Genomic DNA, 15282 nt, shown 5'->3' with positions numbered 1-15282 from the left:
TAGAATACGTCCCTGGCATAAGGAACAATGTGGCTGATTGTTTGTCTAGGTTGCCTCTTCCTCATGATGATTTGGAGCACTGTAGTGATGATTTAGAAATGGTGTGTGCAGTAAGTTCCTTATCTGAAGCTGGAATTACGCTGTCAGAAACTGATTGGAAGTTGGCTGTATCTGAAGATAGGAATTTGTGTTGTGTGATGGATTACTTGGTTAATGGTTGGCCCGATGACAAATCCTTGCCTTCAGAGTTAGTACCGTTCAGGAGAATTTGTGATGAGCTATCTTTAATTGATGGTGTCTTACGTAGGGGTGGTTTATTGGTGGTTCCGAATTCTCTTTGCAAAAAAGTTTTGGATTTGGCTCATATTGGTCACTTGGGCATTCGTGCGATGAAGAGAAGAGTATGTGAAGACTTTTGGTGGCCTGGAGTGGACAAGGCGATTGAACACTGTGTTCGTGATTGTAGTGCTTGTGTTCTTAGTGACAAGTCCCAAGTCACATGTCCTTCTCCGGTGACTCCCATACAAGTTCAGGAATTACCTTGGCATAAATTGGCATTTGATGTGGCTGGTCCATTTTACAATCTTGGGGCGACTCCGAAGTATGCTTTGGTTTTAATTGATTACATGTCAAAGTGGCCGGAGGTTAAATTTGTTGAGTGCATGAATTCGGCTACTGTTATTAATTTTTTCAATGACATTTTTTTGCGGGAAGGTTGGCCTGAAGAATTGGTGTCTGATAATGGCACTCAGTTGGTGTCGAGTGAAATGGACAGTTTTTTCAAGTCTCATGGAATCAAGCACATTCTTACCTCTTTGTATCATCCTTCGAGTAATGGATTGGTAGAACGGTTGAACCGTGTAATCAAGGATCAGTTACAACTAGCCAGCGTCAATGGTTTGAATTGGAGGAAAGTAATTTCTGACATGTTGTGGGCATTAAGAGTTACTCCCAATTCCAGCACGGGTGTCTCACCTTTTACTTTGCTCAGAGGTAGAGTGGCAGGTTCGGAATTGAACAGGGATTGGATGTCAAGGAAAGATGTTGATGTAGTCAAGTTGGGCAGGGTAGCAGATGTCAGAGCATGTACTCAAGCTAATTATGCTCAAAGTAGCTTTAGGTCGTCCCCAGTACAGCCGGGGGACTGGGTGAGGATCAGGAAACCTGTACTTTTGCGTAAAGGTTTGGCTCGTTTTTCTCCTCCTGTTCTAGTCAAGGAAGTTAAGGATCATGTGGTAATTCTGGAGAATGGAAAGATTTGGAACAAATCTCGTGTTTCTATTGTTCCTAAACATAAGGTGGAGTTTGTAAAGGGCAAATTTGGTCTAAAGTCTAATAATGTATCCACCCCTGACGCAGGTTCAATGTCTCCTGGTGCCAGTCCTAGTGTTTTGCCTGTTGCTAAACCAAATGCTGAATCTAAAGGCACAATTACTAAACGTTGTTCCACCAGGTGCAAATTCGTTCCTGGAAAATTTCGTGATTTTGTCACATACTGAACGTTATTAGTCATATCTTGTAATTTAGTCATGCATTTGTTCTGTTGAATCATTAATTATAACATGTATTTAATTTTATTTAGGGAGGGGGTGGGTTTAGTGTGATCATTCATTTTGTTTATTGTAATCAATTGAGGGAAGGGGGATGTGTTGGGATGTTACTGTGGCTTTAATGATGTCTCCACGAGAGCGCTTGTTGCTGTGTTCTACGTGGAACTCCTGGGACAGCAGTTGCTGCCGGGAGAGCTGTCGTCTGGACGGAAAATAAAGGAAGCCTTTACAAAGTGGTGGAAATCCTCTTCCTTTCAATGACCCAATCCATGCAGCAACTGTGCACAAAACTGGGCTCTGAAATAACATCAAGGCGCAGGGAGAAGCAGCGCGCAGAGAGAACTGAGAAATCTATCCACCACCTGGCAACAGCCACATCCCTGCTATGCAGGCGTAGCATGAATAGTCAGGAAGTCCTGACTCAATACAGCAATCAGCTGACAAGGGGCATAGCCGGAATGACCGGTGCGCTGGAGGCTCTACTCAATGCTCAAAGTGCACAAACTGCTGCTATTGACGTGCCGGACACTGAAGGTAGCACCAGTAGGAGCAGCATGGCAAGCCCCCTTGTTGTAGAGACAAGGAGGAGCAGCAGGCGACAGGGTGAGGCTACAGGCCAAACGCCCAGTGAACAGAGTGAGCCACATACATCTGGGAGTGCAAAGCGTGACCGCAAATGAACACTTAATAGAATGGGCCACTGCAATTGGACATACAATTTTGATTTAAGGAAGTTTGTGTTGCACATTTGTGCCTTTAAAACCTGCCTAGTGACAATATACAACTACGGTGGGAGCATTCAACACCTGTCTGTGTGTGTTTGCTCACTGTGAGGATTGCAGTGAACTGCTTACTGTTGCACTTTTGTTCTTTAACATACCTAGAAATATACTTAATAAAACAAATTTTCATGCTTTCAACATAGGTCTCAGTCTCATCACTTACTCAGAAATAGTTGCGTGTTATTTCCTCACGTCTGTATCTGCCATCACTTGGTGTTGACACTCCAGCAGGTTGTGTTTCAGGCACAGCAGTGTCGTCGTCATGATCCTCGTAGTCAGACAGATCCACCTCAGTACCCTTCTTTACAGTAAGGTTGTGCAACATGGCACAGGCTGCAATTATCTTACAGCAGGTGATGGGGGTATACTGCCTTGCACCTCCACTCTTGTGCAAGCATCTGAATCTGCTTTTCCAGATACCAAAGGTCCGTTCGACGACATTCCGTGTGCTTTTGTGGGCCCGGTTATATCTCCTTTGGCTTGGTGTTGAGGGGTTGAGGTAGGGGGTGAGTATAAATGAGCGGAGGGCATATGCACTGTCTCCTAAAAGGAAAAGGGAATACATTACTCACATGCATACATGTACTTCTTACTGCAATAGGTATTATGGGGGGTCAGACACTGTGTCTTACCTAGGAGGTATCCTTCACCAAATTCCCCTGCAGTCAGCCGTGCATAGATGCCACTGTTTTGAAATATATACGAGTCGTGGGTACTCCCAGGGAATTTTGCCACAAGGTCAGTGATGACAAACTTTGCATTGCAAATCACCTGCACATTGATGGTGTGGGTGGACTTCCTATTCCTGTAGATATATTCTGTGGCAGCAGGTAGACAAATGGGAATGTGCGTGCCATCAATGCAGCCAATTATATTTGGAAATTGAGCCATCTGGTAAAATTCAGATTTCGTTTGCAGCAGTTCAGCATGGGTAGCAGGAAAAGATATGTAATGCTCCATCCTCTGTAACATGGCGTCAAGGAATTTGTGGAGAAACCTTGAGAGGCTGCTCTGGGTCACCCCACCCACCGCAGCAACCACGCTCTGGTAGCTCCCAGACGCAAGCAGGTGGAGGCTGCACAGCACCTGCACATGGAGTGGAATAGCATGTGCCCTTGGGGTAGTGTGTTGCAACAGTGGTTGGAGGTCCCTGATGAGCTCCAAGATGGTGTCTGGAGCCAACCTGTACCTCTGCAGTATCTCTGCCTCTGTGAGCATGAACAGGGTAACCCTCTGCCTGTAGACCTGCTCCTGTCTCAGCCATTCCCTCTCTCCTTCCTCCTGTAGCCGTAGCCGTCTTGCAATGACATAAAATGCCGCCATTGTGCAAACAGAATTGGATTTTGGGTCCATTTTTATAGGCTGCACCTGGTTACCACCTGATATGAATCCATGGTAAATACCGACTCTTAAATACCGAATTTGAAGCAAATTCGGTATTTCAGAGCTTACCTACATCTCAATCTTCAATTTTACCAATTCTTAATTACCGATTCGGTATTTTACCGATTCGGTAAATGTACCAAATCGGTAAATTTACCGATTCGGTAAATTTTCCGAATCGCAAACCGTTGCGATTCGGTAAATTTTCAGTCACCTACATACCGATTGCTCAATACCGGTCGGTAACGGCCGAAAATAACGATTTTCGACCGATACCGACCGGTAAAGGGCTACCTACATCTGGCCCTATGTCAGCAAAATGTGAGTCTGTAATTTTTTACTGTAAGTGTTTCATGCTTTAATTTACTCACAGTACAGTACATATACATATATATATTTGAAACCAAAACGCCCTTGCGCTCGAGAGTGCACTCACGCTGTTCTTCCCATCCGGGATTTGTCGCCTCACTGCAGCTCGTCATCTTTCAATCCACAATTGCCTGCATGCTCGACGCGTTTCGAGGCATCACGCCTCTTAGTCATGAGTTAGTATGCAGAGGCACAGAGACGTTTTACCTGTGTTTTCATGTATCTATACTAATATAATAAAGAGAGAGCCCAAACCTTTGAGGCGGGTAATCTCAGGAACCACAGCACCAATCACGACACCCAATACAGCATTGGAAAGGGCAGTTGCAGCAGAAGGACATAGGCTATGCAGACGCCCACCATATACATTTAAAAGGTAAAAGAACCGTGCCAGCAAAGTAGTCCCTTGTGGGTGTGTCTGCGTTGTGCTGTGGGCGTGTGCTGGGGGCGTGACAAACGCTGGGGTCGTGTGGTACGTTCTGCACTTCTTGCCATGTCTCATATTGTGTGCTGTGGGCGTGTGCTGGGGGTGTGGGCGTGTGCGGTGCGCGGGATTACGAAAAAAAAAAGCGAGCATTGTGCCCAATATTTCATTGTTTTTTCTTCCCAGGTTCTGTACATTTCAGCTCCGGGTGTCCACCCTGCTCCCCTTAAATCCCCCTGCACCCCATAATCATAACCCACCCTTAATCCTTAAAATACCCCAACACCCTTAAACACTAACCCATCTTAACCCTATAAATATACCCTGTAACCCAAAACCCAAACCTATCCCTAAACCCTAAAAATACCCCTGTACCCCAAACCCCAAACCTAGCCCTGAACCCTATAAATACCCCTGTACCTGATAACCCAAACCTACCCCTGAACCCTAAAAATACCCCTGTACCCCAAAACCCAAACCTAGCCCTGAACCCTAAAAAACCCTGTACCCCAAAACCCAAACCAACCTCTGAAGCCTAAAATACCCCTGTACCCCAAAACCCAAACCTAGCCCTGAACCCTTAAAATACCACTGTACCCCAAACCTAGCCCTGAACCCTTAAAATACCCCTGAACCCTAAAAATACCCCTATACCCCAAAACCCAAATCTAGCCCTGAACCCTAAAATACCCCTGTACCCCAAAACCCAAACCTAGCCCTGAACCCTTAAATTACCCTTGTACCCCAAAACCCAAATCTACCCCTGAACCCTAAAAATAACCCTGTACCCCAAACCTAGCCCTGAACCATAAAAATAACCCTGTACCCCAAAACCCAAACCTACCCCTGAACCCTAAAATACCCCTGTACCCCAAAACCCAAACCTAGCCCAGAAACGTAAAAATACCCCTGTACCCCAAAACCCAAACCTGGCCCTGAACCCTTAAAATACCCCTGTACCCCAAAACCCAAACCTACCCCTGAACCCTAAAAATACCCCTATACCCCAAAACCCAAACCTACCCCTGAACCCTAAAAATACCCCTGTACCCCAAAACCCATACCTATCCCTAAACCCTAAAAATACCCCTGTACCCCATAACCCAAAACTATATCTAAACCCTTAAAATACCCAAACACCCCAAAACATATACCTCAGTACCCCAAAACATATACCCCTATACACATACTTACCTCATCCAAACATTTAAAAAACCCATGTTTTTACCATTCATGCATTTACAACAAATTTTGTTGTAAATGTATGCGTGGTAAAGCATATAAAATGTAATGCCATGCGTTATAATGGAATTGCGGAGTCATGGTACTTTCGTACTGAAAGTATGCGGAGTGATGGTTTGCGGAAAGAAAGTTACGGAATAATGGGTGTTTACCCTCCCCCGGTAAGTACATTGGTGGCACGGCGGCCCACATCTCCAGCAACATACTCATATTTTTTCACCACCGATTTGAAAAATGCACAGGTCTCTCTCATTGATGGCCAGCACCGACATACACTTTTAGACACACCTCCCGCCACAAGTTCTAGAATTGCGAACTTTAGAGCTGGGTAGCTACGTTCGAATCTCGGCATCAGCAGAACATCCTGTGATTCCAGGCAAATCGCTTTGTCTCCCTGTCCCTACCACAAATGAATGCGTTCTTCTGTAATGTAAATTGTGCTCATGCCATGTTGTCGAGGAATAATAAAGTAGGGAAACTCGAGTTCACACACTACTGAACGCGCACTCTTAAGTGCATCAGCAGTGCACTGTGAATCGGAGCGTTTCACAGGCCTGTCACAGATTAGAAATGCTATCAAAACGAAATCCTACAAAACAATATACTACAGGCCGGCAGCAATTCATACCCGGACAACGTCGGGACGGGCTGCTAGTATATATATAGCTTCACTTTCTTCACAATATAGTGGTGATATATTGTCCATGATATTTTGACAGGTCAATATTTTTGTTCTCAATATTGTGACATACAAGCATAGATGCTACAAAAGTCTTCCCACTTAGGACGACAAAAGCAGATGAAACAAATGATGGACAGAATGCTGAACAATGCAAACATTCACCCCCAGTCACAAAGATATGTGTTTAAACCTGTGTTCTTTTGTTCAAAGTGTCTCCCCAGTTTGGACCCACTGTTTGACATTGATCAGCATTCTGTCCATCAACTGTTGCTTTTGCCACCCCGACTGGGCCGTGTATGCCCAGACATGGGTCCCGTGCCCTCCATGCCACTGGAAACAAGCTAGCCTGGCTGATGAGAAGTGATGCCCTGAAACCGGTTACAGGATACTTGTTTCCGATCCAGGGAGGACCTGGCCTGTCAGTTTGAGCTGGACTGTTCCTTTGGGAAACAGGGTCAAGACTGATTTGCATATGACTGGGTTCAAACTGGAATGGCATAGGGAGCAAAAAAACAATGGATTTAGGCCCAGATCTCTGTCCTGGAATGAACGTTTGACATTGATCAGCATTCGGACCATCAACTGTTCTTTTTGCATTTGTCACCCCAAGTGGGATGGGTATGCCCAGACGTGGGTCCCATGCTCTGGCTGCCACTGAAATCAAGCTAGCCTGGCTGATGAGGGGTGATGCCCTGAAACTGGTCCTAGGATGCTTGTTTCCAGTCCAGGGGGGACCTGGCCTGGCAGTCTGGGCTTGACTGTTCCCATGGGGAACAGGGGCAAGGATGATTAGCATATGGCTGTGTTCAAACTGGAACGGCTTGGGGAGCAAAAAACAATGGATTTAGGTCCAGATCTCTGTGCTGGGGTGAATGTTTTACATTCATCAGCATTCTGTCAATCAACTCTTCTTTTTGCCTTTGTCCCCCGAGTGGGATTGGTATGCCCAGATGTGGGTCCCGTGCTTTCCATGCAACTGGAATCAAATTAGCCTGGGTAATGAGGGGTGATGCCCAGAACCAGTTCTAGGATGCTTGTTTGCCGTCCAGGGAGGACCTGGCCGGACAGTTTGGGCTGAACTGTTCACATGGGGTGCAGGGTCAAGACTGATTTGCATATGGCTGGGTTCAAACTGAAATGGGATGGAGAGCCAAAAAACAATGGATTTAGGCCCAGATCTCTGTACTGGGGTGAATTTTTTACATTGATCAGCATTCTGTTCATCAACTGTTCTTTTTACAATAGTCTTCATCAACAAGTTCCAAGGTACAAAAATAATTCACTGTGAAAGTGTAACAGTACAGAGGTGTAACTAAGTTTTCATTGTCTGTGGATTATCCATGATCATGTGCAACTGAGAGGATCTGTCTCCCAGTTGAGCTAATGCACACGCTATTGCAGCTGTGCCTAGAAGGACCATCATTTATATAGTAAAATAAAATTCCGTGTGACACTCTAAAACGGCATAATTTGTTGCAATAATGATTTGCAACTTCCATTTTACAGTTGTGATGTGTGCGCTAAAACTACCTGGGGTTCGCCAGCATTGCACAGATGTTTAGTATTTTGGCAAAAATAACAGTATTTTTTCGTGACTGTCACAAACTTTCAAGCTGTCACGATATGAGAAAGTTAATTAATCATTTGGGAGGAGTGACCTCACCAACTGTGTAAGACACAATCAAGGTTACAACATAGTTCACTGGGAAAACACTTTTCACACCATTGTCACGTCACAAGCAGCAGGCTTATCCCTGTTTACTGTGTGATAGACTCAAGCAGTACCAAACAACAAAAAAGTCAAGAAAATAAAACAGTAGATTAAGAGAATCAAATAAATTATCTAAAAAAATGCAAGGCATAAAGCACCATGAAAACATGAAGTTCCAAATGGTTAGATGTGACCATAACATAGGTAAGATTTCAAACTGACCCCAAGTGAGTGTAAATTGCAAATCCTGTGGGCCACTCTACATAAAAGGTTTACCTTGAGACTTGGGGAAAAATAAATATACCAATATGTAGTTAAGAAATATTGGTCAAAATATTGCTACTGGTGTTTTTTTGGACCAGTAAAAGGTCCTCGTGTACAAAGACTCGATTTAGTAAAAGTGGTCACAAATTGCACACCTACTTTTAATGAATCATTTTTGATTTTGCAAACTGGCCTATGTATTAATAGAATGCTTTATAAAATACAGAAACATTGTGGGTCGCACTTTGACCTACCTCATTAATATTTAACATGTAGGTTGCTAACTGTGACCTGCTATAATTGCCAGATTCACAGCAGGGAAGGCCTGCTGTGTTTAGCAAAGCGCCATATCAGAGATTGTTTTGACATAAAGCAAAATGTTTTAAAAATATGCCTAATTTTCCTTGAAATAAAATGAGATGCGCTAAAAGTTACACCTACCCTTTTTTCCAATGAAACATTACCTACTCCTAAAAACGTGTTTGTCAACATTCATAGAGGAGAAAGGGGCCATTGGCGACCCAATCCCATTTGCAAATTATTTGCAAACTCCTTTGAGTTCAAGGTAATATTATAATGTTTTATGACCAGAATCTGGTCACAAAACATTAATACATGTCATAAGGATTCAATATCTGGAAGGGACACCATAAACCCACCAATTCCAAATACAGATTCCTTATTGTTTCTGTAACAAAATGCCTCTATTTGAATGATCACCACAGTTTATGAACTGATGTTGTTGTTTTTTGGACTTTGTACACTGGGACGTTGCTAACCAGTCCTAGGTGCCTGTGCTATGACCCTAGTAAACTTGTGGAATTAGTTAAAATCCCAATTGGCACTATTAATGTAGCTTTAAATCCGAAGTTTATGGTAGTCTGTGTGCCCCAGGCTTGTAAATTAAACAGCACTAGTGGATTGCGGTACTTATTGTGCCAGCACTAAAGGGACAAAACATGATTCTAGGTCTGCCACTGCAGCCTAGCTGGGCAATGCCATTTTCACCTGGCAAAATCACAATTTATCCCAGTCTAAATCTTGCTTTTAAATGGTAGTAAGTCTCCCCTAAAGTAGGCCTGAACAGTCCAAATGTAGGGTGCATAGTACTTAAAAGTAGGAAATATGTATTTAATGTTTTTACATGTCCTCACAATGAAATATGCCCCCTACCTGTTTTTCACTGTAGCAAGGCTGGCTGTGCAATAGTAAACACTGGATTAATTTATGACTTTACCGCACTTAGTAAAGCTAGCTATTGGAAATAGGTAGAACATGACTTCAAAACCTAATTCTCCTAATTAAACAAAATCCAACTAAATTCACATTTAGAAAAGTACTATTTTTCTTCCTAAAGCCTCTAGTAGCCTTTTCAGAGTTCATCTTCAATTGCATGTGGCATCCTGCTGGCCTCTGCAAGAAGGTGTGAATGACTCCCAGAGTAAGGGAACAAAAAAGGACCATATGTGGAAAGAAGTGTGACCTTCCCCTGACAGCATGACTTGGGAGAGGCGTCCTTCAAGTGCACAAACTTGAAAGGGACATCCCCTGACACAGACCGACCTAACTCATACCTAGACATGCCCTTTCCATTATCAATGTAGCCAGAATATCAACAATCTCTGTGGGGGGGTGGGGGTTAGGGGGGGCGGGCCCTATTTCAAAGATCGTTTGCAAATGGAGTTTTTCATTTCCCTAGACAAACTTCAGGAGTGTGTGCGCTGAGAGCTCTGCTTAGGGGAAGAAAGGCTCTGCCATATTGGATAAAGGGATATCAATATGGGTAGGATTGCCCCTCGGAACTTCGTCCCTATTGGTCAGGGAGTCTCCTCCAACCATAAGCTAGTGACAGACACAAATGGGGACCCTCTATAAGAGTTCTGTCACCTGCCGTATTGAAACCCTCTCCTCACCCTCGGATCCTTTTCAGGCCATTTTTTATTCCCTAAATTCCCTTCCATCGGTCTCCTTTTCAGGTCTCCTGATTTATAGGCCCCTGGGCCCTAGATCGGGTTTCTGCCTCAAGCTACTCAATATTTTAGAGCCTTATTTTGGGAGGTCAAATTTGACGATCATGGGTGATTTGAACTTCCATTTGGAAGATGTAGGCTCTAGTGACACTGGCTGCCTGATGGACTCTCTAGCAGCATATAGTTTTCTGCAACTGGTGGATAGCCCCACTCATCAAGCGAGCCACACACTGGATGGGGTCTTTTCTAACGATCCTAGACTAACAACGGGTCCCCAAAATTCGTCTGGTGTGGTCAGATCACGTTCTAGTCCCCTTGGAATTAAAATCTCCCTCATCCTCCAGGATACCATGTCTCCCTAGGAGAAGGGAACCCAAGCGGAACTATAGGAACATCTCCAATGACACTTTGGCCCCTCTTATGGCCAACATTAGGATGACCCCCGTGACGGAGGCCCATGATGCTGCGTTAGACCTCTCTAATGCTGTCGCTAGAGCGGTGGATCTTCTAGCCCCTGCTTCTTTTGGCTATTCTGCCAGAAAGCGTCCCTCGGCCCCATGGTTCTCAGAGACACTCAGGCTTCTAAGACAGGACTGTAGGAAGCAAGAGAGGCTCTGGCGAGTTAGCTGGGATCACAGAGAAAGGGAAAAGCACAAAATTCTGTTAAGAGACTACAAAAGGAAGATAATTGAGGAAAAGCAGGCCTATTTCTCCAATCTAACGGCCTCCCTCACTTCCTCAAGGGAATTGTTCAAGATCGTGGATTCCCTCTGTACTTTACAAACTCCATATCCTGTAAAAGGGTCTCAAGAATTGTGCGATAAGATCTCACTATTTTTTCACACAAAATAGCGGATATTTACACCTCCCTGGAATCTCAAAGGGACCTATTGGGTCCTCTTCCTCCTTCGATTCCATCGCCCACGGACTGCCGGCCTAAAGACTCCTCTAGTAATCTGTCCAATTTCCCTCCTCTTACGCTCCAGCAGTTAGACTTGCTCCTGAACAGGATTAAATCTGGCTCGCCTCTGGACCCCTGCCCCCTTAGGATCCTGAAGGATTGTAGGGAAGTTTTACTGCCCTTCTACCTGGAAGTGATGAACCTTGCCATAACGGAGGGCATCTTCCCAGTGTCCTGGAAAAAGGCAGTGGTCAAGCCTTTGCTGAAAAAGCGTCATTAGATCCAGAGATATTGAAGATTTTTTGTCCAATATCACTGCTGCCGGCTCCAGCAAAGATGTTGGAGACACATCTCAATTTACATCTGACTGCCTTTCTTGATTCCTCTGGCCTTCTGGATTCATCGCAGCATTGTTTCCGGAAGCACCATAGCACCAAGTCAGCTCTCACTGTGGTCGTAAATAATATCCGTACAAAGGTTGATCAGGGGCAGACTACTTTACTGGTCCTGTTAGATCTGACAGCAGCTTTCGATACCCTATCTCCCTCCATTTTAACATCTCGTCTCAGGGAGATAGGGGTAGAGGGCTCTGCACTCAGTCTGCTGTCCTCCTTCCTCAATCAGAGAGAGCAGAGGGTCAAGCTAGGAGAATTTGTGTCCCCTCCTAAACCTGTGCGTTGTGGGGTACCGCAGGGGTCGGCCTTAAGCCCCACTCTTTTCAACATATATGTGGCCCCACTCGCCAGGTTGGTAAGATCTTTCGGGATGGAGGTGGTGTCATACACCGATGACACCCAAATCCTGGTCTCTCTTTCCCACTCAGTGAGTACCTCCGTTCTCAGCTTCAGGTACTGCATGGAGGCAGTCTCACAGTGGATGATTTGTAATTCACTGAAGCTGAACGGAGAGAAAACCGAAGTTTTGATCTTCGGGGGAGACCAGGATGCCTGGTCCAAGTGACTGGTGGCCCCCATCCCTCGGAGAGTGCCCACGGCCCACTAAATCCGCCCGGAACCTGGGCATGATGATTGACACCTCTCTCGCTATGGACCAGCAGGTAAACAGAACGGTTTCTACCTGCTGGGGTGTCATCAGGACCCTGAGGAAAATTACCCATTATCTCTCTCTGAAAGCCCGTAAACAGACTGTAGTGGCCTTGGTTACCTCCCGGTTAGATTATTGCAATGCACTCTACTCGGGCATTAACTCAGGCCTGATACAACGTCTGCAGACTGTACAAAATGCGGCAGCTAGGTTTATTCTTGATGCCCCTAGCCACTCATCTGCCACCTTAGCCAGGAAGAGTCTTCATTGGCTCCCGATTCAGGCTAGGGTCTCTTTTAAGATCCAATGCTTTGTCTACAGGGCGCTATTTGGAGATAGCTCTGAAGATATACGATCTCTCCTAGTCTCTTACACTCCCTGCAGAAACTTACGCTCCTCCAGTAAGAATCTCACGACTGTCCCCCGGGTTCGGAGAGTCAGGTGGGGTGGAAGGGCCTTCTCTGTTTTGGCCCCCAGGTTGTGGAACACCCTCCCCCCGGAACTAAAAGCACAACCCGCTATTGGTCCTTTTAGGAAGGCATTAAAAACATGTTTTTTTTCAAAGGCTTATCTGTAGGCTGGCTCCCGGTACACATATTTTGTATTATTTCTGTTAGGCGCCTTGATGCCCATGGGCTAAGTCTGCGCAATATAATACGGCTTTCATTCATTCATTCATTCAGGTTCTGCTGGATACCTTCTTTATAACACATCTAGACCTGTTGAAGACAGAATAAGGATTGCACCTGCTGTTGAATCTGTGGAGAGAGACCCCAAGGAATGGACCTGCGCCTACTTTACCCAAGACAAGAAAAGTGGACAAGAAGGGTCAGATAGCTGAACTGCTGTTAAACTGCAAGGCCGCAGAAGCTGCAAGAAACCTACCTTTCCCAAGATCCCAGCTAAAACTGGACACTTAGTACTGTTTTCGACAAATAGGAAGACATTTCAAGGCAACATAAAGGGACATAAAAAGGAAAAAAATCTGCACTTTAACTACTTACTGTCAACGACCCCTGGTGCGTTGAGTTTCTATTCAATTGAACCTGGACCACTGAAGAACCAACTTCACCTAGAACATCCAAATGGAAAACCAAGTGTTTGGGGAATGGGGTTTCATTCACACAAACTCCGCTTCATTGCAGTATGCATCAACTTCAATACTGAAATGCATTGTGGGACGCCGTGAAATCATTTCGGTATAGAATGCTAAATACATTACATGGAAGGCAAGCTGGTAGAGAAAAAGACCTACATATTCACATAACTGGAGAGGCTGCAGGCTCACGTTGCGAATCTGAAGCAAGAAGAGAGGAATCCCACAACCAAGGGGACAAGACACCTTGCCAGACTATCAAGTCAAAACAATTCCTAAGGGGAGGTTTTCTGACTTGATAGTCACATTGAGAATCCTTAGCACCTATTGTTACCAAAGGGGATGAAGCTGTTAACATGGTGGCAGATCACATCCAGAAATTCGAAAATTAATTAACTCCTTCACAAAGTGTGTTTGCATCTGCAAATACAACCAAGGCAGTATTGATATCCCACCTGTTTTTCTGCCAAGCGAGCAGATTGATTTGACATTGTGCCTTCAACAAACCAGCACTAACGCTCTTCAAAAAGAAAATAAAGAACAACTAATCCCTTTTATAAGATCATTTAAAAAAAGGGAAGTTGACCAAAAAATTTGAGTTTACCTTGCTATTTTTGTTGAAGAAAGGAGAAGGGTTCAAAGAATATGTAGACACCATTTGTCCAAACTTAGAGGTTCAAAACTGACATGTTCGGAGACGCGCGAGCGCGTCAATCAAGATGGCCGCCGCCACCGGAGCTCCGTAATTTCCAGGAGCTTTGAGCTCAATTAAACGACGATTTCCTGCACAAATCACGGCGAAATTGCCAGCGCTAGCCTGCTGAAGCCTTCCCTCACCTGTGAGTCTTTTTTCCAGCGATTTGGCTCGATTGAACTTTTCTCCTTATGCCCCATGCTCCTGCTCCACTCTGCTCATTAACTTCCTGCCGAGATAGTGAACCTGGGGGCGGAGAGTTCATTAAGACAGAGGCTGGCTTGGGGCCTAGCTCCGCCTACAGCTGTGTTTAGCTGCTGCACCTGGGCTTTTTGATGCTTTTTACTGCATTGGTCCATATTCACAACAATTCTTCATCATTTTTTGAGGAATTTTTGCATTAATCTGTTTTATTCATAATAAAGAGCATTTATTCTCCTCAGAATGGATTTGAAAAATGCTCCTACAAATAAAAGGAAGCAGCAGGTTTCCCCTCCTCCCACAAAATCTAAAGTGGTGGAATCGTCGGAACCTTCTTTGGCTCTGATTTTGGAGGAAATTAAAGCCTTGCGTTTAAATACTGACTCCATTGCCTCAGAAGTTAAAAATGTGCGTAAAGATATGGCTTCTATGTCCATGAAGGTGTCAGATAATACCATCAAAATCCAAGATAATAAGAATAAATTGGATGCTTTTACACCTTTAATGGCCAGAATTATTCCAATGCATTCCCAGCTGCTGGACTTGGAGAATCGCAATCGGCAATACAATCTGCGCATCTTTAATTTGCCTGAAGAAATTGAAGGGACCAATTGTCGGCTTTATCTTGAATCTCTTTTGCCTGGTCTCCTAAATATTAAGTTTGCAGAAAAATTTGAAATTGATAAGGCTCATAGAGTTCCGTCACATCGTAATCCTCGTCATTCAAAACCAAGGCAGATGATATTTAAGGTCCTACGTCACCATCATCTGGTTCTTATTCGGAAAGCTGTTCGTGAAATACCGTCATTACTGGTGAATGGAACCAAAATCTTCATCCATCAGGATTTTGCTAAAGAAACTGTGGCTATCCGTAAAGAGTTCTCTTCTCTTCGTCCTCAACTGAGAAGCCTTGGCTTCAAATATGGCCTATTTGATCCCTCTACAATGCGAGTCTGGAAAGACAATGTC

Source organism: Lissotriton helveticus, chromosome 10, assembly GCF_964261635.1.
Source record: "Lissotriton helveticus chromosome 10, aLisHel1.1, whole genome shotgun sequence".
In the NCBI taxonomy this organism is placed as follows: Eukaryota; Metazoa; Chordata; class Amphibia; order Caudata; family Salamandridae; genus Lissotriton; species Lissotriton helveticus.
The sequence above is the reverse complement of the archived record's forward strand: the minus strand, read 5'-3'. Positions refer to the sequence as shown.